Raw genomic sequence first — 24,723 nt, forward strand, 5'->3', positions numbered from 1 at the left:
ACAAAGAATGAATTTGGAAGAAAGAGAAATCTCATGAATTCCTTTATTAACTTTTCTAGACCCTTTACTGCCCCAAATACTAATAGTCTGAGAAGAATCCTTGTGCCACGGTCACTTGCTACCTTTTGACTCCATTTTACATTCTCAATAAGGCTTCATGTTGCTAGGCGCATCCTTTGAGGTTTTCAATCCCGATAACTCACTTTTTCAGGATGCCCTCTCGAGTTTTCATCCTTCACTCATTTTGCAGAAGGCGCCCTTTCGGGTTTTCACCCTCTTTCCCTCATTTTACTAGGAGCGCCCTTACAGATTTTCACTCCTATGATTGATTTTTTTTTTTTTTTAGAGATCACTTTTTCAGGATGCCTTTCGGGTTTTCATCCTTCACTCATTTTGCAAAAGGCGCCCTCTCGGGTTTTCACCCTCTTTCCCTCATTTTACTAGGAGCGCCCTTCCGGGTTTTCACTCCTACATTTTTTCTTTTTCTTTTTTTAGGTTCAAGTCCCACATTTTGTAGTATTTTCCTTCGATATAAGATCTCTTGGTTGGAGCTCCTGAGATTGTTCATTCTTATTCAAGCGCCCTGGCCTTTCTTCTTTGGTATAACCGTCCATGGTCGATTTCGAATCTTGTTTTGACCTATTCGATTTCATCTAGCTCTGTTCTCCATTAAGATTCACAGAGAAGGAATTTCCATCTTTATTGGAAAAACTGCTTCCATGCCATATACTAACGAACATGGAGTTGCCCTAATCAGTCATCTTTTCGATCATTCATTTGAGATTCTTGTTTACAGTTTCCATGGCGTTGTTCATTTGGGGCCGATAAGGTGATGAATTAAGATGAATCACCCCGGAGGCTTCCAATGACATCGATGCCCCGCATTGCAATCGATCATGGGACGTTTTTCCAGCCAGCATATGTACAGCACTTGTGACATTTTTAAACATATTCAATACAGTTTCTCCTTCCAAAGTAATCTAATAGTATCTCCGTCGTAAGATTTTCTTAGCCATCATGTGTTCGTTAGCTTGCGTGGCATAGTTCCCCTTCATCAAAATCACTAGTATTCAGGGCAATTATTGGTCCTTCAAAGTTAACTTCATGAATATCATAGTTAATTGGATCATTAGGTATTGGTTGATTATTATTTTTGAAGAAAATGGAAATGGGGCGGTTACAAGAGGAGAATTAAGTGGTTTTATTAAACAAAGAAAAGGCTAAACAAAAGAAGTAATCGGATATGAAAATTTGGAAAAATGCGCTATTAACTTACTAATACTTAATCATGAGAGAAGGTCCATTCACAATCCACTTGACACCATGGACAAAGTGGTCAAGTGTTGGTAACCAAATATTCATTACTTAGAGAAAAGTATAAGGATATCCTTTTCCCCCCAAGTATCAAGCTCTTGATTTCCTTTTATTTGCACAATCAGCATTTCTGGTTCCAATGCATCCCTTATGCATTCTATTATGTGCACATTGCCTCTTTTACCAGTTTCGTGGTTAGGCAATGGATTAATTTCAACATTAGGAATTGCACTTTCACTTTCCATCTCCAACCACCTATTTCTGATAAGGGACTGTACCTTACCTTTGAAAGCTCTACAATTGTATGTTGAGTGACCAATTGCCCCCCCCCCCCCCTATAGTATTCACAATGAGCATTTGGATCACACCTCATTGGATATAGGGATTGTAAAAGGTCGAGTGGTATGGGGGCTATCTGGTTTATGCTCAAAAGGTAGCAATATATCTTGCTTAAGGGCATAGGCAGTGGTGGGTCGGGATTGGGGAGTGGGTGATTTAGATGAACTAATTTGTTTGAGTCGGCAAACGTGAAGTGTAAGCAATTGGTTATGGGACCTATTGTGGTTGCGACAAGAAGAAATTGTGGTGGAAAATTGGCTACCATTGGGTTTTGGGAAGGAAATCGAGAACGGAAGGTGTTTTGTGGGGGGGCATGGTTGATAGGCTTGTTACATCACATTGTGCACCTCTCCTTCCATTTTCTTCTCAGAATTTATCATACTTTTCACTGAACTTTCTCTTACCACTTCCTGTAACCTCCCCTAGTCTCAAATTTGCCTCAATTCTCTCCCTAGTCTGTATAATGTTAGCAAAGTTGTTGGAGGTGTCCCCGATCATCAAATAGAAATAAGAAGCTTTCAAGGTCTCAATGAAGAGAGAGCAAAGCTCATTGTCAATAACTGGAGGGTATATCTCCGCTACTTTCTCTCTCCATCTCTGAGCATATTCTTTGAAGCTTTCCCTGTCCCTCTGCACCAAGTTTTGGAGATCTCTCCTTGTGGGGGCCACGTCGCAGTTGAACTTGTATTGTTTTAGGAAAGCGTCAGCCAAATCCTTCCAAGAGCGCAATTTGCTCTTGTCCAACTGAATGCACCACCTCAGGGCTGCTCCGGAGAGGCTCTCGTGAAAGAAGTGAATGAGAAGCCTGTCATCTTCTGTTAGGGCAGACATTTTGGCAATATAGGTTACCAGGTGAATACGGGGATCTGAGTTCCCGGTGTACTTGTCGAAATCAGGGACTTTGAACTTGGGCGGCACTACCACATCAGGAACCAATCTAAGTAATGCCACATCAACTGAGCCATACATATTCAGCCCCTCTATCGATCTCAATCTCTCTTCTAGAGCAGATAGTTTCTCGTTTTCTCTCGTCTTATTTTCTCCTCCCACTGCATGAAATGCTCCCCCAGCTGGGAGATGAAGGGTGGAGTGAACTGGAGGGATTAGAATTGAAGGGTATGGATCGGTGTTTGAAACGGTTGGGTAATGAGAGTAAGGTAGGTCATTATTCATGGTAGCCAGATTGACAGTGATTGTCAGGTCCGAAATAGGTGACTGAAAGGTAAAAGAAGTTGAAGCTTGGTGCGGATCATTTGTTGTAGGTGGTGGAGGTAATGGTAAGTTTGGTTCTCAAGCATGTTTATTCAGGACATTTCCTCATCGCCTCATAAGTTCTGAGACCTGATCTTTCAATTCGGAAACCTGCCCTTGTAGGTTCTGTACTTGTTCCTGATCTTCCATTATCTTCTTTGTTCGGGACCTTGTTAAGTACACTCGCTTGGGTTGTACCGTGTGCTTGGTCAGACTTGCCTTGTTTGAAGCAATGTTGATTTCCTGTAGGGGAAAAAAGGTTTTTAATGAATTTCGAATTTTTTTAAAAAAAAAACTAAAAGTCCTGGTCCGGACGAAGGATACAGTGGCGTTTGGGAGCCAGAATGAAATCTGCGAAAGGATGATTGCATTAACTTTATCATGGCATCGTTCGATAGTATGACCGTGAATGACTGGATTGAACGCGCATCTATGATACCTGTCCATATGGCGCATCCAATTTTTTTGCATAACCCTAGCGAGGAGGTTCCTACGGGAGTCATACTATTCATTCACAATTTTGCTAAACCATGGCCCGAACCGCCTCATAGGTTTAACAATGGTTTAGCATTCTGTTCTGGTCTAAGAACTTCTTCTGCCGACTGACTCGAGGATGCCATGTTAAAAATGATGCTTATTCTTTTACAGACCTTAATTTGGTGATGCTCATGGAAAAGCTTGTTAGCAGGATAAATTCAGGTAATCTTGAATTATACTATTGGCAGAGTGACACCTGCACATTTATCAAAGTAGGAAAATGTGTAGGTTTTCTTAACAGTATGATTCAAGATTACCCTTAAAAATAAGAACAAAATAAAATAAATAGAATAGGGTAAGAGTAAGTATGCCCCTTTTGTCCTAAAGTAAAGGAAAGTCCTAATACCGGCTGGGTGCTACCTAATCAGGTAGTTCTATCTTATAAGGTAGCTTACTACGGCTTTCAGCTATTGCGATAGTTTAGCTCAATGTCTAATTTTCTAAAAGCCACAGGTTCCCAAATTGCCCCTACTGTAACAGTAGAGCCCCATTCTATAACCATGATATTATCGGGAAAATTCCACGAGTATCACAGTGGGTAGAACGAGTTTCAATTTGAGCAGAAGCCTTCACGGATACTAACGGGGGAAAACCCACGGGTACCGCTACATGACCCCCTCCTACTTTCCTAAAAGGGTAAGAAAGCCCGGGTATAGGGCCGAAGTGTGTGAGGACATCGTGTGAGTGTTCAGTGTGTGCAGGGACACCTTTACCTCTTCCCAATTCAGGGGGATTTTATTCTTCCCATTTTTCCTTTTTCCTTTTTGTGAAAACCCATATACATTTATTTTTATTTTATTTTATTTAGCTAACAATAATTTAATATATTTATAAAAATATATATATATTTTATTAGATGGTCTGCTTATTTATTTTTAGATATATATATATATTTGAAAATAAATATATATCTGCAATTTGAACAACCCAATTCAATAATAACTCTATTTCCATTCTACACCTAATAGAACTCTTGAAATATATATATACCCTAATCATCTCTTCTGCTAAACTTTGCTCTCAAAACCTGTTTGTCATCTCCTTTTTCTATCAAATACTCTCAACAGAGAATCCCTAAATTTTTACTTCTTATTCATTACATTCGATTCTGTTTTCAAGGTAAGAATTCTCATTCCTTATTCAATAATGGGTGAATCTAATTTTATTTTATTTTTTTTGATCTGTTACAACTACTCTAAAAAAACTTATTTTCGACCATTAGTATTAAATTGGATTGATCATAATTATTATTAGATAATAATTGATTATTATATATATATATATATATATATATATATATATATATATATATATATATATATATATATATATATATATATATATATATATATATATATATATATATATATATATATTTGTTTTAGGCGTCTAGTTCACGTTTATATATATATATATATATATATATATATATATATATATATATATATATATATATATATATATATATAAGTTATTATATTTTATTATTATTTGATATTTTTTTTATATTTTGGGTATGTAGGAGATTCAAATATTCATTCTGTCAGCTGAAATTGTCTCTCTTTTATTAAATCTAGCTATTATTTTGGAGGTTCCAGGTGAGTGGTAATTATAGTACATGGCACCATTTTAGTCCCTTTTAAAATTTCTTAGCATTAAATTTGTTATTAAATAAAATTTTAAATCAATATTTTAACAATTATTTTATATGTAATTTTCTAGAGTTTTATTTTATTATTGAATTTCATTTCGATTTTGATTAAATAATTGATTTTGTCAACTATCTCTGCATTAGACCCATTAGGATTTCGGGAACAGGCATTTAATGTATTTATATTGATTGATATTTGACTATAAAATTTACTGTGTATTACTGAATTGATTTGAGATTGATTTGATTTTATTGACTCTCTGAAACTATTGAAATACACTATTGGAATTGCACTATCAGTTATTATTTGCTATCTGAAATTTTTTATTGATTTTGATTGATTTGTACAAATTGATTTTCTATTTTGAATTGGTACCTGTGCCCAGTATCTGTTTCTGTTATCTGGCCCCGCCGTGTGGACTATCACGGTATTAGGTTGCATTGTCGAGTCATGCATCATTGCAGTTTATGATTTGCATTAGTATCATATGCATTGATATCTGTGAAGGAGGAGGAAGGTATCTGATATCTGGTAGCGCGCTTACCATCTGGCCTTTGGTGATGTGGGGTATCATCACCCTGGTGCACTGTACCATAAAATTTTTATTGAATGAATTTCTTTTATATTTTTATTTTTATGAAGTTATTTTATTAATGATTTTTGATAGCATGAGCATGATTTTATTGAATAGAAAATTTATTGTGAAATAAATCAAGCGTCTGCCTGTTCCTATTCCGTTGTGTGCTATAATTATCATTCACTGAGCATCTAGCTCAAACCACGTTTTCTCATGCATTATCCTGCTTTGGATCGGTAGAATTTCGCAAATGATCCAAATATTCGGTCCATTTTCTGGAGAGGGACAACTTTGATTTGTTCTCATGGTATGCCCGAATTCATGTTTTCTCGGGCTAATAATTAGTTTAGTTTATTGAACAGTTTAAGTTTTTATTGAAATCTGTAGAGACTCCGCAGTTTACTTATGGGATATTTATGATGTTTATTCAGCATTTTGTTTATTTGAATTTTGTCTATTTTTTTGGGATTAGTAAGTGATAATATATTTATTCAAGATACTCTGATAAGGCTTGCATGATTTAAGAATACTTAAATTATGCGCCGGTCACGGTTCAGAATTTTGGGTCGTGACAAAGTTGGTATCAGAGCTCGGTTGAGGTCTAGTAAACTTGCGGAGCATAGGATCCTTAACGTCTTTTCAGTTTATCATTGCTTCAGATATCTGCGTCCTTCGTACTTTTTCACCTGTCTTAATTTGGCTCACATTTTCAAATTTAATGCTTGTTTATTAAAATGAATAGGTGCCTGGGTCTGTTAGACGTAAGAGGAGAACTAAGGCCAAGGGTCTTAATGGTGCAAACCTTGATCCAACAGGGGAGGTACCACCTCAAACTATTAATCAGACATCTGAACAGATGCCTATGGCTAAGACTGGGGCACAACCATTTCTTTGTTTCTCCATACTTTTCCATGATATTTAGTACACCACCTACTTTGTTAGAGTATCCTTTATTTGTATCAACACCTATGAGGAACGCAATAGACACTGATATGATGTATAGGGGATGTATAGTTCACATTGGAGATAGGAAATTAGCTACAGATCTTATTTCTTTAGATATATTTGAGTTTGATGTGATTTTAGGCATGGATTGGTTAGCCACTGATCACATTTCATGGGATTGTCATAGTAAAGTTGTACTCTTTAAAATTCCTGGGGAGGCAGAATTTCAATTTCAGGGAGATCGCAGTATTGCCTCTAGTAATCTTATCTCTGTAGTGAGTGCTAGACGATTATTGCGAAAGAGGTGTAAAGGGTATCTAACTTATGTTAGAGATGTTCAGGTAGAAGGTGCAGGTTTGGAGAATATTGCAGTGGTTAAGGAGTTTCCTAATGTGTTTCTAGAAGATTTATCAGGTTTTCCCCCGGAGCGAGAGGTAGAGTTTGGTATAGACTTAGTTCCTGGAACTGAGCCCATATCTATGCCACCTTATCGTATGGCACCCGCAGAACTTAAGGAGTTGAAGGAGCAACTACAGGACCTACTAGATAAGGGGTTTATTCGCCCTAGTGTTTCTCCATGGGGTGCTCCTGTGTTATTTGTACGGAAGAAGGATGGGTCTTTGAGAATGTGCATTGATTATAGGCAATTGAATAAGGTAACTGTGCGAAATAAGTATCCTCTTCCACGCATAGATGACCTATTTGACCAACTTCAAGGTGCAAAGTATTTTTCCAAGATTGATCTTCGATCTGGGTATCATCAATTGAGGGTCAAGAAAGAAGACATACTCAAGACAGCCTTTAGGACTAGGTATGGACACTATGAATTTCTTGTAATGTCTTTTGGTCTTACCAATGCTCCGGCCGCTTTTATGGATCTCATGAACAGAGTTTTCAAGCCTTTCTTAGATCAATTTGTTATAGTGTTCATCGATGACATTCTAGTGTACTCAAAGAGTAAGGAGGAGCATGAACAGCATTTGAGAATTGTCCTTCAGACCTTACGAGAACACAAGCTATATGCCAAGTTCTCAAAATGTGTGTTTTGGTTAGATAGTATGGCTTTCCTAGGCCATACAGTATCTAAGGATGGGGTGTGCATTGATAAGAAGAAAGTTGAGGCAGTGCTTCATTGGCCTAGACCCACAACTGTGTCAGAGATTCATAGTTTCTTGGGTTTAGCAGGGTATTATAGACTGTTTGTTCAAGACTTCTCTCTTATTGCAGCACCTTTAACTAAGTTGACACAGAAGAATGTGAAATTTTAGTGGTCTGAGGCTTGTGAAAAAAGTTTTCAGGAGCTTAAGACTCGTTTAACTCTGACACGATGTTAGCCCTTCCATCCGGATCAGGGGGTTATGTAGTATATTGTGATGCTTCTAGGATTGGTTTAGGATGTGTTTTGATGCAACATAGACGAGTTATTGCATATGCTTCTCGTCAGTTGAAAAGGCACGAGCAAAATTATCCAACTCATGATTTGGAAATGGCTGCAGTAATTTTTGCTTTGAAAATCTGGAGGCACTATCTGTATGGTGAGACTTGTGAAATCTTCACTAACCACAAAAGTCTCAAATACATATTTGACCAACGTGATCTTAATCTTAGGCAAAGGAGATGGGTAGAATTGCTGAAGGATTATGACTGCACTATACAGTATCATCCTGGAAAAGCTAATGTAGTGGCTGATGCTCTAAGCAAGAAGTCTTCTGGTAGTTTAGCCCATATATCTACCAAAATGAGGCCTTTGATTGGTGAATTACATGAGTTGCTAGATCAAGGAGTAGAGTTTGAAATCATAGCTGGATCACTCTTAGCACATTTTCGAGTTAGGCCTATCTTGATTGATCGAATTAAGGCTGCTCAAAAGAGGGATTCTCAGCTATGTGAGATTATAGATAATATTCATCAGGGCCAAGCTCAAGGATTCATGTTGAATGATGATGGAGTTCTTTGTTATGGCACTAGACTTTGTGTCCCCAATGAGGATGAGTTGAGAAGAGAAATCATGGAGGAGGCACACCATTCTGCTTACATAGTACACCCAGGTTCAACTAAGATGTACCGTGATTTAAGGGAGCATTATTGGTGGGGTGGCATGAAGAGGGATGTTGCAGACTTTGTTGTTAAATGTTTGACTTTTCAGCAGGTTAAAGCAGAACATCAGAGACCATCTGGGTTACTTCAGCCATTGCCTATTTCCGAGTGGAAGTGGGAGCATATTGCCATGGACTTTGTTGTGGGTTTACCTAGTACACGAGGTAGTTACAATGCAATCTGGGTGATAGTGGACAGGTTGACAAAATCTGCTCATTTCCTTCCTGTGAAGACTACATATGACTTTGCTAAACTTGCACAGTTGTATATAAACAAGATTGTTAGTCTTCATGGAGTTCCAGTTTCCATTGTCTCTAATCATGGTACTCAGTTTACTTCTTGATTTTGAAAGAAATTCCAAGAAGCTTTAAGAACACGAGTAGACTTTAGTACTGCTTTTCACCCTCAGGCAGATGGACAGTCAGAAAGGATCATACAGACATTAGAGGACATGCTTCGTGCATGAGTTGTGGATTTTGGTGGCTGTTGGGATCATCATTTGCTTTTAGTGGAGTTTGCTTATAATAACAGTTATCAGGCAAGTATAGATATGGCTCCATATGAGGCATTATATGGTCAAAAGTTTAGGTCATCGATTTGTTGGGATGAAGTTGGAGAAAGAAGGCTTACTATACCAGAGTTGATACAATTAACTTCAGAAGGTTCGACTAATTCGTGATCGACTTTTGCTCAAAGTCGCATGAAAAGTTATGCTGACCCTAAGCGTAAAGATGTAGAGTTTATGGTTGGTGATCATGTATTTCTGAGAGTTTCTCCTATTAAAGGAATCATGAGGTTTGGGAAGAAATGGAAGCTTAGCCTTCGCTTTGTTGGTCCATTTGAAATTTTGGAGAGAATTGGAGCAGTTGCTTACCGTTTAGCCCTTCCACCTGGTTTTGCACATGTACATCCAGTTTTCCATATTTCTATGCTTAGGAAGTATGCACCAGATCCATCTCATGTTTTACAACCTCAAACCATGCAATTTAGGGATGTTATGTCATATGAGGAGCAACCAATAAAGATTTTAGATCGACAAATTAGGAAACTCCGGTCTAAGGAAGTGGCTTTGGTCAAAGTCTTGTGGCATAATCACTCAAGTAGTGAGGCCACATGGGAGGCAGAATCTGAAATGCGAGTCAAATATCCTCACTTATTTAATTCTTCAGGTTAGAATTTTTGTCTATTCAAATTCGGGGACCGAATTTTTTTTAAGGGGGGAAGTATGTGAAAACCCATATACATTTATTATTATTTTATTTTAATTAGCTAACAATAATTTAATATATTTATAAAAAAAATATATATATTTTATTAGATGGTCTGCTTATTTATTTTTAGATATATATATATTTGAAAATAAATATATATCTGCAATTTGAACAACCCAATTCAATAATAACTATATTTCCATTCTACACCTAATAGAACTCTTAAAATATATATATACCCTAATCATCTCTTATGCTAAACTTTGCTCTCAAAACCTGTTTGTCATCTCCTTTTTCTATCAAATACTCTCAACAGAGAATCCCTAAATTTTTACTTCTTATTCATTACATTCGATTCTGTTTTCAAGGTAAGAATTCTCATTCCTTATTCAATAATGGGTAAATCTAATTTTATTTTATTTTTTTTGATCTGTTACAACTACTCTAAAAAAATTTATTTTCGACCATTGGTATTAAATTGGATTGATCATAATTATTATTAGATAATAATTGATTATTATATATATATATATATATATATATATTTGTTTTTGGAAGCGTCCGTGTTCACATAACAATTGAAGTTTTGGAAGCGTCCCCGTTCACATTTATTTATATATATATATTTGCGGCGGATTGGATTTGTGGTGGAGGACAGGACGAGGTGCATGTGGATGAACAGTTATTATATTTTATTATTATTTGATATTTTCTTTATATTTTGGGTATGTAGGAGATTCAAATATTCATTCTGTCAGCTGAAATTGTCTCTCTTTTATTGAATCTAGCTATTATTTTGGAGGTTCCAGGTGAGTGGTAATTATAGTACATGGCACCGTTTTAGTCCCTTTTAAAATTTCTTAGCATTAAATTTGTTATTAAATGAAATTTTAAATCAATATTTTAATAATTATTTTATATGTAATTTTCTAGAGTTTTATTTTATTATTGAATTTCATTTCGATTTTGATTAAATAATTGATTTTGTCAACTATCTCTGCATTAGACCCATTAGGATTTCGGGAACAGGCATTTAATATATTTATATTGATTGATATTTGACTATAAAATTTACTGTGTATTACTGAATTGATTTGAGATTGATTTGATTTTATTGAATTGATTTGAGATTGATTTGATTTTATTGACTCTCTGAAACTATTGAAATACACTATTGGAATTGCACTATCAGTTATTATTTGCTATCTGAAATTTTTTATTGATTTTGATTGATTTGTACAAATTGATTTTCTATTTTGAATTGGTACCTGTGCCCAGTATCTGTTTCTGTTATCTGGCCCCGCCGTGTGGACTATCACGGTATTAGGTTGCATTGTCGAGTCATGCATCATTGCAGTTTATGATTTGCATTAGTATCATATGCATTGATATCTGTGAAGGAGGAGGAAGGTATCTGATATCTGGTAGCGCGCTTACCATCTGGCCTTTGGTGATATGGGGTATCATCACCCCGTGCAATCGTACTACCATAAAATTTTTATTGAATGAATTTCTTTTATATTTTTATTTTTATGAAGTTATTTTATTAATGATTTTTGATAGCATGAGCATGATTTTATTGAATAGAAAATTTATTGTGAAATAAATCAAGCGTCTGCCTGTTCCTATTCCGTTGTGTGCTATAATTATCATTCACTGAGCATCTAGCTCAAACCACGTTTTCTCATCTCATATCCTGTTTTATCGGTAGAGAATTCGCGTGATCCAAATATTCGGTCCATTTTCTGGAGAGGGACAACTTTGATTTGTTCTCATGGTATGCCCGAATTCATGTTTTGTCGGGCTAATAATTAGTTTAGTTTATTGAATAGTTTAAGTTTCTATTGAAATCTGTAGAGACTCCGCAGTTTACTTATGGGATATTTATGATGTTTATTCAGCATTTTGTTTATTTGAATTTTGTCTATTTTTTTGGGATTAGTAAGTGATAATATATTCATTCAAGATACTCTGATAAGGCTTGCATGATTTAAGAATACTTAAATTATGTGCCGGTCACAGTTCAGAATTTTGGGTAGTGACACTTTTTTTCGAAACGGAGGGCACTGTAGGGAATAAAACAAGCAAAACAAGCAAAATAAATGGAACAGTTAGTAGGAATAAACAAAAATTAACACATAAAATAATGCCGGGTGAGCCCACCTAACTATAATTTGATTGAAAAATTAAATCTACTTTTGGACATCTAGATCGGGGTTAAATCTCAAGAGTCCCCAGCGGAGTCGCCATGCTGTCGCAAGGTATTTTGCGGTCGCCTGAACGAACCCTCACCGAAGTGGGAAGGAGTGAGGAGTCGCCACTTTAATTTTGAGGGAAATTAAAGAAAACCGTTTATGAAGATAAATTGAAATGAAACCACTTCAAGGCAGAGATTCTAGGTTCGGGGTCCGTAAACGGGTGGGGAAGGTGTTAGGCACCCCGCCTCGTCCCTTAATAAGGGTAAGTAGATTTAACTTTGCATTAGTTAGGAGGGCTTGAATGGGAATGTTAATCCTTTTGACCAAAGGAATATTTGATTTTTCACTAAATTTGGATTACCCAGATACATAAGTAAATGAGACAACCTCAATGAATTGACGTCGCATATCATTTTTGGTTTTGGGATTATTTTGCGTACAGGTTAAAATTTGGTGTGAGAATCGGATAAGAACTCTCCTCCGATCTCTTTTAAATATTTATTAAAATTCTGAGTGGAGATCGGATAAGAACCCTCCTCCGATCTCTTTTGAAGTATTTAAAATTTAGGATTGAGAATCGGATAAGAACTCTCCTCCGATCTCCTTTAAGTATTTATTAAAATTTTAGCTCGAAGATCGGATAAGAACTCTCCTCCGATCTCTTTTAAGTACTTATTAAAATTTTAAGCTGAGAATCGGATAAGAACTCTCCTCCGATCTCTTTTAAATGTCTATTTGAATTTTAAGTTGATAATCGGATAAGAACTCTCCTCCGATCTCTTTTAAATGTCTATTGGAATTTTAAGTTGAGAATCGGATAAGAACTCTCCTCCGATCTCTTTTAAATTAACAGGGGCCTGAAAGGGACTTTTTCGATCTCCCGAATCTTAATTTCAGCTACATGTCTTAAAGCTAAGGATTCTGGCATTCAAAGGTGCTGGGGATAAAGCTTCTTTTAGCTAATTGATACCTTGTGACTAGACGGGGGATACTAGACTGAATGTACCGACCTCCCATGTGGTCACCTTACCAATACTTATTAATGCCCGATCTATTCTATTTAGTTATCCAAGGTTTGGTTTCATTTTGTCTTATGACATCTTGCCTAATGACCTATTTGAATTTTCCTCGTGAATGGGCTTCACCATTTCCCTGTCTTATTATTTAGACCTTTTATCATTATAAAAGGACTTTTAAGTTGCCGTTACCTACATTTTGTTTAGTTACTTCTACGTTATTCGGGACCAGAACTCCTGTGCTAAGAAGTAATGAAGATAAATCAAAGAATAAACTGATTAACAAAGAAGTAAACTCGAGAATGACTGCCTCCGTGTTTAAAATATAGTATAAACTTGGTGAAAATTACAAACAGAAAAAGAATAAATGAAATACATGAATAAAGAAGAACATTTGATAAAATAACGATATAGCACTTACCTGTAGGGAGTCGAATCTACTAAACTAACTATGGAATCACAGAATGGAACAGGACTGCAGGTTGATAGCTGGAGGACTAAGGTTCGCCTCGAAATGAAGGATTCTTTGTTAAAATGTAAACAGGTCAAAATAACCAATCTTGAATGGAGTTGAACTTGGACAATATGAATGGAAATAGAAGATAACAAAGACAAAAGGTGAGAGTGTCACAGGATAATGAACGGACTGAAAATGAAGAATTTCAGTATTCAAAAATCCCTTTGCAAGAAAACACTTCAGAAAACTGGTTTCCAAAGTTTTTCTTATGAAAGCTAAAATAACAGAGTAACGAACTGAATTAAGTTTCAGAGTTCTTCCACTATGGTCACTGCCTTTTTCTATCTTTTTCCGTCCCTTGAACAGTTTTTCATGCAGGTATTTATAGGGACCGGGTGTTCCCCTTGAAGGGTCAGGATCTATCCTAAGGGAGATGGAGGGTCAAGATTTCAAGGGACATAATCCTAAGCTCAAGAATTAAAGAGAATCAGAACAGACGGCCGAGATCCATTTCAGAATATTTGTCTTCTTCCTCCTCTAATCTGACGGCCCCAAATTCTCTTGTCCGGGGCGATCCAAGGGCTAGGAGTGAAAGGCGCTGGTTTTGTTGTCTTCTTCTTTGATCCAAGGGCTCTGGGCTCGTCCTTACAAGTTGGATCAACGGTGGAGATTAGGATGTACTGATCGTCTGACGACGCATGTCGTAAATGTGGCGATTCTGGGCATGCGGTTGAGATTTTACGCAATGCTTTAACTACCTCGGCTCTGATTATGGTGACGGCAGTAGGCGCCCTTTCGTTTTCTGCTCTCTCTTCCTTTCCGACCTTCTTAACATGGTCCTTCTCCTATCTTTCATACCGATCTCCCCTCTTTCGATCTCTATTATTCCAATACTTCCCTTAACCAGGCCCGGTTCGGTCAAAGTATTAATTCCCCTCGATTCCCGAAGCGTCCGCTTTGTTTTCTGCTAAGCAATAAATGCTTGATTTCGCCCTATTTATTGCCCCTGACCCATAATCTTTGTACATCCGATTTTCGTCTTTTCTTCTGTACTTTCATATTCTAGTTATTCCAAATGTTCGACCGTTGTTCCGGCAGGATTGTGGATCTTTTTCGATGGACCTTTTTATTCCCCGACTAAAAACTCATGACCCTGGTGATCGAATAATCGTGATGACCTTATCCGATGATGGTGAGAGAACTGAATCAATTAACCAATCTGGATTGCGGACCTGCCAGCCGATCTCGAGTCGTTCAACTGGCATAATCGGCGAACCGATTTTGGCCGAGCAAATTGCTGATGTTCCGCCGACCCTTGACGGTTGCTCTTCCAAGTTTATTCGGCTTCTCACCACCTAGGGTGTTCCGACAGCGGCTTTCCTCCACATTGGGTGTTCCGACGCCTCGGTCGATCGGTGACACCCCTTTGGATCAGTCACAATGTGACATTCCGGTCCCTGGAGATCGCCCAAATGATGTATTTTGTTTTCAATGTAATCCGATCTCTAGAGATCACAGAAATGATGTAATCCAATTTTAATGTAATCCGATCACTAGAGATCGCCCAAATGATGTAATCCGATCTTTTGAAAATAAAGACTTTATTTTGTCGATTATCATCTTATTATTATTGCATTGATTATTTTCCGATCTCTAATGTGATTATCCGATCTGGTTCTTTACCTGAATGACACTTATCCGATCTGCAATTCAAAATATCCCTTTTAATCCGCCGATCCTTACCTAGCCGATCTCTTTGTGAGGTATCTAGAATATTCTTGGGAAATGTCAGAAACAGCTGGCGAATCCCGTTAATCGATGCGCCGCCTAGGACAGAGTGAGCATTAAATGCTCGGATGAGTTTAAATAGAGGAGGGGCCAGCCATTCGCTCTTATGTCATTTTCAGTCTCTCGCAAACAACCCCGAAATCCTCTCATTTTCTCAAGTCCCTCTGACACCGATCAGACTCCGGTAAGGGCTTTGATCTTTCTTTTAGTTTAAAATCTTTATTTCCTTTGAAAATGAGCGATGCCGAAGGTCAGAGAGCTACGAGCCCTCCTTCTATTCAGTTTTCGTGGTCGTCCGATGAGGTAGAGGTAGTCGGGCTAAGCGCGAGACCTGAACCTCCTAGGGCCTCCGTTCTAGCTCTGGGACAAGCGACATTATCAAGGCATGCGCCTTCTTCGAGGAGAGAACCTCCCCACGGGCAGCTGCCATCGGTCCTTCAAGAAACCGACTGCGATCATTCAAACCAAGAATACAACATTCGGCCTGACTCGTACGAGCTAATTAAATGCCACGGCGATCTTCGTGCCGATCACTTCTTCGAAGAAAACGATATGATCATGGTCTACGAAGAACAATTAAAGGCCGGTCTTCGGTTCCCTCTGGACGACTTCTTCAAAGAGGTCTTAAAATTTCACCGAGTGTGCATTGCCCAAATTCACCCTAACTCGTGGCGGATCTTAGTAGCCTTCCGAGGCCTGTGCCGAGCTAAGGGAATCAGTCCTACGGCTAAGGTGTTCGCCAAACTGCACAGGCTAACTCGCCGAAAGGACGACGAGCACTGGTTCTTTCAGGCGAAGCCTCATTGTGGGCTCTTTACCGATTTGCCCTCCTCCCTTAAGAATTGGAAGAACCGCTTCTTCATTTTGAGGAGCAAAAATCCGAACTGCTTTAAGGGCTTCCCCCGTAGCTGGTGGCACCAGGGGCCCTTGATTCCGAAGCATCTCGCTCTGAATAGGGAAGAGGGAGAAGACGGACAAAATGTAGATCAGGCTGGGGGTGATCCTCCAGTTGAATAACTTGTACAAATTTTGAAATGAAATGAAATGGAATGCCTCTTTTGTTCGATGAATGGTTGTGATCGGAACATTTCTAAATTATTAAACACTTGATTGTTTGAGTATCTTGAAAGAACTGAAAGTGATTATCAACCCAAGTGTGAGAGATCGGAAGACATAATGAGCATAAGATCAGTAGAGAACCAACACTAAACGGAACTTGATTAAAATTAGAAATTTGGCTTGAATATTTAATATCGGAATCATCCTTAAACCGGAACGGAACCTTTGATTATTCTTAAACTTTTGAAAGGGAGATCGGCAATAAAACTGGTAAGAAAAGATCTAGTGTCAGTTCATTTCGTTTGTCAACAGAGATCAGGAATATACTTGACTGGTCAGGAGATTCGACAATGGGTTTGAGAGATCGGTGAGTGATTTAATAGACCGGTAAGGCCTTGACTGATGTGATGACTTAGCATTGATTCAATTCCTTGTGAGGAGAGATCAGAAATGTGGTTATCTAGCACAAAGAGATTTAGTACTGGGGATCGGTTTCAGAGTTTATTAATTCTGGGGATCGGCCAAAATATGGTGTCGACATTGGTGTCTATGGAAAACTCTCAAGGTGTATATGAGTTTAGACACAAGACCCGGCCCAAACGATGGCCGGATCGGCTGAATTTTGGTCGGTAAGCCAAAACAGCGCGCGCGCTCAGGTGGGTCTTCGCGAGACGTTTCCTGTCACGACCCAACCTATGGGCCGGACCGGCACTAGGACCTGGGCCAGCTTAAAGCCTCCGAGGCCCGTAGTAAGCCTAACTATTCCTCAAATCCATAACCAGGCCCACAATTTAGGCCCAATATGCACATAAAATAATTTAAATTAAACTGTTATAATTATATTTCGGGCCAACTTAGCCTGTAAATTATCGAAACAAAAATTAGGGAGCCGGCTCAACCCTGTTACCTCATTTATAACCATTTAAAACTCGTAAAATTTTTCTTTTCATTTATTAATACGCAAACTTGAATTCATACAGTCCCTGACAGGCTTAATGCTACTACTAGCACATGCGGAGTCCTAAATTACAAATTTAGAGAATAATAATACAATTAAATAATCGACGTTAAACCTGCGAGGAAGAAAACAGGTTGCTCTGTAAAATAACTCCTCCTGTGGCCTGGAAAAATATTGAACAGGAGTGAGCGTTCGACTCAGAGAGTAAAATATCAATTTTAACCATAATCTCTATAACTATCTAAAACTAATGCACCCTGTAGAGTGAAATGCAACATCAACAACATTTTCACATCATAACATCAAAAAGGTAATTTGGAGCACTCACACACCCTGTAGTATCAATCATAACATATGGGAGCTGATCCCCTATACAGCTCTCTTAAATCCAACCTGGTGCCAGCGAATTACTCAAGCTCGGACTTCCACTTAATAACCAAATCGAGGGTCCCAGCGAATTACTCAAGCCGTGACTACCCCGTCCTATCCATAGTCCACACCACATCACACGCACGCCAACGCACGCACACTGCTCCAAATTACCACAACAACATCCATGGCATATTAACAGTTATGAATGCAACATAAATCGTGCCTAGAGTTTAACTACATAAATATATGCATATAAGTGATGCATGGGCATGCTGAACATATAATAATATCGAAATTACAATTAAAATTAATATTCTACTCACAGTACACCGTCGACTATTGTGGCTGCTGGATGCAGGAAAATAGTTGATCTCGATCACCTAATAATTAAATTATAAATTTATTAGTACTAACTCAAAATAAAACTCTAAAGAGGCAATAGACAGCCTAATTCATGCCGGAAATCCGGCAGAGTTTCCCCTATACCTGGGACCTACCCAACCTGCAAAAAGGCTCAAATAACACTTCTAAATTCTCAATTTCCACAATCACATCTCATCAATATCACATGGCCCCTCCTGGGCCCTCCAAATCAGACAATACTCAAAATCTTAAAAATTACGTTTTAGTCCCTATAATTGGCATTTTTCAAAAATCTACTCAAACAAGCTCTAAAAATTCTAAAATTTTGCCTCATGTCCTTAATAATATTATAAGGCTATTGCAAAATGAATTGTAATTTTCTAATCATCCATGAATATTTTATTCAAGAATTTTACTCGATTCCATAAGTTTCCAACAGCTAACATATTCCTAATTCAACCCAATTAAATATTCACATATTTAAACCTCCATCCTCAAGCTTCAACCAATTATATAAAATTTAATTATCTTAATTTCAAATAATCTTATATGCCCACATGCTAAAAATCTAACTAAAATCCATCTATATTCTCAAAAATATTCTACGATCACCCAAAAATTCAACTAACACCATAGAATATCTCTAAATAATTTTACTTTCATCATATATTTTTCTTAGAATTTTTCTCCAATTTTTCCTGTTTAAGAAACACTGTATTTATGCTCCATGCATGAGAAATAATAAAAATTGTCTTACCCGAAGTTTATCTCGTGTCTCAAAAATTCCAAAAATTTATGAGGAAGCCTCTGAAGTTGAACCATCTCCATAGCTCACCGAGCCACCGCCGCACCATCACAAGACGGTGGCGGCCGCCGATCGCCGTACGATCGCCGGCGACATTTGCTGAATCTGATCATACCACCATGTTCCTCTCCTCTTCCTCAGTCCATATGTGGTCTCGGATCGTCGATCCAACGGTCGGATCGTCGTAGATCGGCGAAAAAGCTTGAAAAACCGAAACTTCTCTCCTCCATATCTCACTCATCCGACCTCCATTTGCTTCAAAATTGGTATCAAAAGAAAGCTCTCGAACAAGCTTTCCAACGCCACCGAATCGCCTCGATCGGATGTCGGACGGTCGGAATCGCACCGGAAAGCCGCCGCCCATCAGGCGCGTTTTCTCTCTCCTCTCCTCTCTTGCGCCGTTTACGGTGGTCCCGTGGTCGCCGGAGGGTCGCCGGCCGGTGGGGAGCTGCTTGGGACGTCGCCGGTCGGTCACCGGAGAAAGGAAGAAGAAGAAGAAAGGGAAGGAGAGGGAAAGAAGAGAAATGTGGGGGGGGGGGGGTTTCCTCCTCCCGATTTTTGAAACTTTTTTTTTTTTTTTTTTTTTAAAAAAAAAAAGAAAAGTTGGCTGTGACAGTGGGAAACCCACTGCCACACGCCAAAAATCCCATCAGCAATATTATATATATATATATATATATTTATTTATTTTTTTTTTTTTTTTTATATGGGTTGTTACATTTCCGGTCGCCTAGAGCATCGGCCGGCGGCGGGGAAGAGGCCTGGAGGTGTGCCAGCGAGCTGGGGAGGGTTGGGTGGCGGCTGGCTGACGAGAGGAGGAGGGAGGAGAGAGAAAATGGGAGAGAGAGAAAGAGCAACGGGGCCCGCGGAAGAGGAAAGAAAAAGAAAATGGGCCAGTCTAATTCGACCTGTCCGATCTGGTTCGGTTCGATTCGGCCAGTTCGATTCAGGATACAAAATTGTGAATTTTTACTCTACCTTGGGACCGAAAATGAGGCTCAAAAATTTCGAAAAAAATTCTAGAAAACCCAGAAAAATTCGTAGAGTCCAAATATATTTTTAGTTTTGCCACGTGGCCTTTAAATTAATTTTTAAAAATCATCAAAGTTTTATATTTTCGAAAAATCGAACCCGATTTCTAAAATCTGAAAAATTTCAAATAATTTCCTAAAATTTAAATAAAATAAAATATTAATATTTACTCACAAAATAATAAATTTAAAAATTTGGGATGTTACATTCTTCCCCCCTTATAGAAAATTTATTCTCGAATTTTACACAAAGCAGAATAAAGTACAGAATTACACATTGAATTGATAAGGGTACTTGCTACGCATGTCCATCTCTGACTCCCAGGTACACTCTTCCACTGACTGGCTCCTCTATAAAACCTTAACTATAGGAATCTATTTTGATCTTAGCTGCCTCACTTGGTAGTCCACTATGGCTACAGGTTGCTCCTCAAATGTCAAATCTTTCTTCAGCTCTACTATAACCTGCTATAGCACATGAGAAGGATCAGGAATGTATTTCCTGAGCATGGAGATGTGGAATACAGGATGAACATGAGAAAGGTTGGGTGGTAACTCCAACCGATAAGCAACTGCTCCAACTCTATCAGTAACCTCAAAAGGTCTAATATATCGAGGTGCAACTTGCCCTTCTTTCCCAATCTCATGACTCCCTTCATCGGAGAAACCTTCAGGAATACATAGTCGCCTACTGCAAATTCCACATCCCTCTGTCTGGGATCTGCATAACTTTTCTACCTACTAAAAGCTATTTTCAATCGTTCCCTGATTAAAGGAACCATCTCTGAAGTGTACTACACTAGGTCTACATCATACACCTTTGCTTCTCCCATTTTCGTCCAACACAGAGGAGACCTACACTTTCTGCCATATAGTGCCTCATAGGGTGCCATCCCTATGCTGGAATGATAATTGTTGTTGTAGGCAAACTCCACCAAGGGTAGCTGATCATCCCATTGACCTCTAAAATCCAAAACACACATGCGAAGCATGTCTTCCAGTGTTTGGATTGTCCTTTCGGACTACCCATCTGTCTGAGGGTGGAAAGCAGTACTAAAGTTCAACTGTGTGCCAAGTGCCTCCTACAACTTCCTCCAAAACTGAGAAGTGAACTGGGGCTCCCTGTCAGATATTATGGAAGCAAGAACTCCATGCACTCTGACTATTTCTCGAATATAGAGTCGGGCGTACTGTGCAACAGAATATGCGGTCTTCACAGGTAAGAAATGAGCTGATTTAGTTAGAGGATCTACGATCACCCATATCGAATCATATACCCATGTGGTACGAGGCAACTCAGTCACAAAATCCATAGTAATCATTTCCCACTTCCATTCTGCGATAGGGAGCTCTTGCAGCTTCCCTGACGTCCTCTGATGTTCAAATTTCACCTTCTGACAAGTCAAGCACTTGGACACAAAGTCTGCTATGTCTCTCTTCATGCCATTCCACCAGTAACTATCTTTCACATCATGGTACATCTTTGTGGAGCCTAGGTGGACATTGTACAGTGTATAGTGTGCCTCTCGCATGATTTCATTTCTGAGATTGTTCACGTTGGGCACACATATCCTGGAACCTTGCATAAGGGGGGCATCATTGGCAAATCCAAACTCACCACATTTACCCTGCTGTACTCTTTCTATGATCTTCATCAATTATTGGTCTCTGTGCTAGGAAACTCTGACTCTATCTCGCAGGTCTGGTCTCATTGAAAAATGGGCCAACAATACCCCCTCATCTGAAAGATCTAAGATTAGACCTTAATCCATTAACTCATATACTTCCTGAATCAACGGTCTCTTCTCCGCTGATATGTGCGCCAAGCTGCCAGAAGATTTTCTGCTCAAAGCATCTGCTACTACATTGGCCTTCCCAGGGTGGTACTGGATGGTACAATCATAGTCTTTTAGAAGCTCCATCCATCTTCTCTATCTCAAATTTAAATCCCTCTGTTGGAAGATGTACTTCAAACTCTTGTGGTCGGTGTATATCTCGCACACTTCACCATACAGGTAGTGTCTCTAGATCTTTAGTGCAAAGACTACAGCTGCCATTTCCAAATCATGGGTGGAGTAGTTCTGCTCATGCCTCTTTAGCTGCCTTGAAGCATAAGCCACTACTTTTCCATTCTGCATCAAAACACACCCTAAGCCAACTCTGGAGGCATCACAGTACATGGTATATCCTTCACCACTCATCGGTAATGTCAACACAGGGGCGGTGGTTAGACACTCTTTAAGCTTCTGGAAACTCTCCTCATAATCATCTGTCCAAATGAATGGAACATTCTTCCAAGTTAACTTAGTTAAGGGAGCTGATATCCTAGAAAAATCCTGCACAAAATGCCTATAGTAATCAGCTAGGCCCAGAAAACTTCATACCTCAGTGACTGTTGTAGGCCTAAGCCAATCAGTTACAGCCTCAATTTTCTTGGGATCCACTTGAATACCTTCACTAGAAACCACGTGTCCCAAGAATGAGATGTTTTCTAGCCAAAATTCACATTTTAAAAATTTGGCATATAGTTGGTGCTCCCTCAAAGTCTGCAACACCATCCTCAAGTACCACACGTGTTCTTCCTCGATCTGAGAGTATACCAAAATGTCATCTATGAATACGATGATAAAACAGTCCAGGAATGGCTTAAACACCCTGTTCATCAAGTCCATGAAGGCCGCTAGTGCATTAGTGAGTCCAAAAGACATCTCCAAGAACTCATAATGACCATATCTTGTCCTGAATGCTATTTTGAACACATCCTCATCCCTGATTCTCAACTGATGGTAGCCTGATTGTAGGTCTATTTTGGAAAAGAATCTAGCCTCTTGGAACTGATCAAATAGATCATCGATCCAAGGAAGTGGATACTTGTTCTTCACAGTCACCTTATTCAGCTGTCTATAATCAATACACAACCTCAAGGACCCATCTTTCTTTCTCACAAATAGAACAGGAGCGCCCCAGGGTGAAGTGCTCAGATGTATGAAACCCTTGTTCAAAAGCTCCTGTAGTTGCTCCTTTAACTCTTTCAATTCTGCTGGTGCCATCTTGTAAGGCGGCATTGATATGGGGTTTGTACCTGGCACAACATCAATGTAGAACTCTATTTCCCTTTATGGTGGCAACCCTGGAAACTCCTCAAGGAAAACATCTATGAATTCTCTGACAGCAGAAACATTTTCCATGTTGACATTTTCTACAGATGTATCTCTCACCAATGCCAAATACCCTTGACATCTATGCCTCAACATTTTTCTAGCACTAATTGCTGACACCAAATTATATGGAGTCACACTCCTATCACCATCAAAGCTAAACTCTTCCACACTAGGTATGTGGAAATACACATTTTTGTTCCTGCAGTCTAAAGTGGCATAATGAGTTGCCAACTAATCCATTCCTAAAATTACATCGAAATCCATTACTGGTAGAGGAACCAAGTCTGCTGGGAGGATCTTTCCATCCACTACTACTGGGCTACTCGGAAAAACCATATCTACATCTATGTTATCACTAAGCGGGGTAGCTACAGACAAAGGGCATTCTAAAGTTGTAGGGTTCCTACCCAATCGAATGGCAAACACTGGGGAGACAAATGAGTGTGTAGCACTCGGATCTATCAAAACACGAGCCTCATAGGAACAGACTAGAAGAATACCTGCCACAACTGTATTGGAAGCCTGAGCATCCTAGTGGGTCAGGGTGAAAACCTGAGCTTGACCCCTACCCTACGTTGTAGAACCCTGATATTGACTTCTACCTCCTGATCTGCCTCCAAATCCACGTCCTCCTTGTCCTCGGCCTGGCCATCGAATCGATCGCCGCCATGTTGGAAGCACGTGATACGGTGACGAGGAACATTTACAATGTAACCTCAGGACCCATCTCGTAGCTCAAGACGGGCATTCCCTAGCAAAGTGACCTTGTTGGCCACACCTGAAACATACTCCTAAACCCATCATACAAGGTCCTGAATGTCCTCTTTCACACTGTGTGCAAGGTGTAAGGGAGGATTTTGAACCAGACCCAGAACTACTATATCCCGAACTGTGACCACTGCTGGATCCGTGCCCTGGTCTAAATCCTCGAGATTTGTGCCTAAAACCACTCTTCTTATTCCTATTTCTTCCTCTGCAATGACTTTGGCCTCCGCTATCCATAGTACCCATGTGGGGAACACCTGAAGAACCCTCTGCTCTATTTTTCTTTGCCCTTCCACTGTCATCTCCTGTATAGCTAACCTCAATCTGTCGGGCTCGATCAACTACCATATCAAAAGACTAATCCGACATCATGGCCAGGTTTGCATACCTTCTATCCAGCCCCTTTAGAAACCTTTTTACCTTCATACTTTCTGTAGCCACTGCTTTAGGGGCATACCTGCTCAGTTCCAGAACTTCTATAGCATATTCATCTATAGACCTGCCATTCTGTCTTAAGGCCTTAAAGGCCCACTGCTTTTGATCTCTGAAACTTTCTGGCACAAACCTGTTGATAAACAGTTCCACAAACTAAGTCCAAGACAAACCTTCCATCCGAGGTAATATGTAGTCATTCATCCATTGTCTAGGCATAGGCCCCATGACATGCTACACACACTCTATAAGTCTCTTGTAAATCAACTGCAACTCCATCCCTGCCTGTCTGCAGGAATCCAAAAACCAATAAGTATCATCTGACACATCATAAGTACCCGACACCAACTTCTTAAAATTAATTATTTGTTTATAAGGTTCCCTTTTTGGTGCGG

General features: G+C 39.0%; 1 long non-coding RNA gene across 2 annotated transcripts; it reads right to left on the minus strand.

Annotated features, from left to right (window-relative positions):
- Positions 1-17,362: 17,362 nt before the first annotated feature.
- LOC131174009 (uncharacterized) lies at positions 17,363-18,904 on the minus strand. Of its 2 annotated transcripts, XR_009144361.1 has the most exons (3): positions 18,892-18,904; positions 18,095-18,151; positions 17,363-17,562 (listed from the first exon to the last, which is right to left on the minus strand). It is a non-coding gene; the product is annotated as an uncharacterized LOC131174009 (long non-coding RNA). The 2 variants fall into 2 exon arrangements; XR_009144360.1 differs by lacking the exon at positions 18,892-18,904 and having other exon boundaries at positions 18,095-18,726.
- Between the last annotated feature and the right edge of the window lie 5,819 nt (positions 18,905-24,723).

The sequence above is a fragment of the Hevea brasiliensis genome, chromosome 15, assembly GCF_030052815.1.
Source record: "Hevea brasiliensis isolate MT/VB/25A 57/8 chromosome 15, ASM3005281v1, whole genome shotgun sequence".
Taxonomy (NCBI): Eukaryota; Viridiplantae; Streptophyta; class Magnoliopsida; order Malpighiales; family Euphorbiaceae; genus Hevea; species Hevea brasiliensis.